Here is a 1,883-nt window from a genome sequence, read left to right on the forward strand (position 1 = left end):
GCTGGCTCGGGCCTGGGCACCCCTGGTGCTCGGGACTCACAAAGGCACACCAGGCACACCTCTCAACCCCTCTGCGTTCATAGGAGGCGCCAGCCTGTGGGGTGACTGCCCCAGACTTGTGCGTCCTGGCCAAGTGTCAGGCCTAGGCAGCCTCCTGAGCCTGGGATGCAGCCGGCATGGCCTCTGCAGCGGCGCCCCCTGGAGGTGAGGCCAGGGCTCCTCCGGGAGGCAGAGTGCATTCACGCCGGCAGCAGGCGCGCTGTGCCTTTGGCACAGGCTGCTGCGCCAGCTGCAGCTCCAACAACTGTCATCTGACATCCTGACGGGGACAAGCGCTGGGAGCCCGGAGGCCGGGCCGCCCGCCGCCCGCTCCCCACCATGCCCGGACCCCCGGCCCAGCCTACAGACAAACAGGTGTATGACAGCCTGTTGTGGGTCCTCGGAGGAGGCTGCGGGCTCCAGAGAGGCCTCCAAGGGGAGAACAGATGAAAAGAACAAAGGAGGTGAGGCCTCGGGTTGACAAGCTCATTGATAACAGTTTAGGGGCAGCAGGTCTGCCTGGTGACAACAAATTGCTCCTAATGGCTTTCACCACCTGCAGGCCCCAGTCAGAGAGAACAAGCTGTCGGGCTGGTCCAAGGGCGGCACGTCCTCCTGAGCAGAGGGACACCCGCCCACACCCTACTGGTGCCCTGGGCCTGTCCCCGTGTGGCCCCTGTGTGGTAGGTACGGATAAGAAGCCAGCACTGGGGGAATCATCAGGGTCTCTAACCCAAGCTGTCGGGTACCAAGTTCCAAACACCGGCCTTCCTCGGCATCTGGGTCTGTCCAGGTAAGCCCTGCCCTGCAGGCCAGGCGTGGGGTGGGGGGCAGGTGTTACTTTTTGAAACCCCATTTTGCACATGCAGAAACTTGGATTCAGAAAGGGCCGTGTTCCCAAAGTCCCACTGAGGGAGAGGACAGCAGAGCTCCAAGCTGAACGCGCAGGGTCGGACCCCATGTCTGTTGAAACTGTGCGACCCTGTCTCCTCAGCTGAGGGAGGGTCACAGGGGGTGCTTTTGCTGTTGAGCTCAGAAACTGGGTGTAGGCCACAGAGAAGGGGGCGGTCCCCAAACCCTGTCTCCGTAAGACACCACGGAAGGGCTTCAGGGAAAATGCCCGGGCAAAGCTGAGGGGGCCTCCAACCACCAGAAGGCAGAGCCCATGTCCTGAGGTCGTTCTGATCCCTGTCCTGGAGTTGGGACGGTGCGGTCAGGCCGTCCTTAGGGGGCTGCCCCAAGGAACTCTTGCCTGGACTTTCCTCCTTGTTCCAGAAAAGAAGTCAGAACCAAGTCACGCCCCCACAGGAGATGCTCAGAGCCCCCAGGCGGGAGAGCAGATCAGCAGCTGCCAGTGGCCGAGCGATGGCGGAGCCATCCCCACAGTGTGCAGAAGGCACTTGACGGTGGGCAGGCGTGGGGGCTGGAGCGGAGGACCCGCAGCCAGCTGCTCTGCCCCCCAGCTAGCAGGAGGACAGGCCACATTCGCTGTCACACCAGTGAGGCTGGGACCATCAGTCCCTTTCTTAGCTCCAGCTCAGACAGGGCTGGATTTGGTGGTGAGGACTTGGCCCAAGGGATGTTTATTTGATGTGTCAAGTTTGCCTGTTTAAAAATAAATGAATATACTCATGCTCCTGTATCATGTAAGTTAAAATGGGACACCTTATTTCTAACTTAATCGTGATGAAGTCATTCATTTGCCCTTTGGACTCCCATGCCAACCTAGTAAGTACCCCGTACTTCTCTCCAGGAGATTAATCGATACATTCGGCAACTGCATGGGTTTTCCGAGGCTGCTGTAGCAAATTACCACAGAGCAACCAGAATATATTCTGTCACGG

At 59.4% G+C, this 1,883-nt stretch overlaps 1 long non-coding RNA gene across 1 annotated transcript; it reads left to right on the forward strand.

Moving 5' to 3' along the window:
• The first annotated feature begins 349 nt into the window (after positions 1 to 349).
• On the forward strand, positions 350 to 1,665 carry LOC123479231 (uncharacterized). The gene is made up of 3 exons (XR_006654776.2): positions 350 to 503; positions 602 to 832; positions 1,315 to 1,665. It is a non-coding gene; the product is annotated as an uncharacterized lncRNA (long non-coding RNA).
• The last annotated feature ends 218 nt before the right edge of the window (positions 1,666 to 1,883 follow it).

Source organism: Desmodus rotundus, chromosome 4 (genome assembly GCF_022682495.2).
Source record: "Desmodus rotundus isolate HL8 chromosome 4, HLdesRot8A.1, whole genome shotgun sequence".
NCBI classification, from domain to species: Eukaryota; Metazoa; Chordata; class Mammalia; order Chiroptera; family Phyllostomidae; genus Desmodus; species Desmodus rotundus.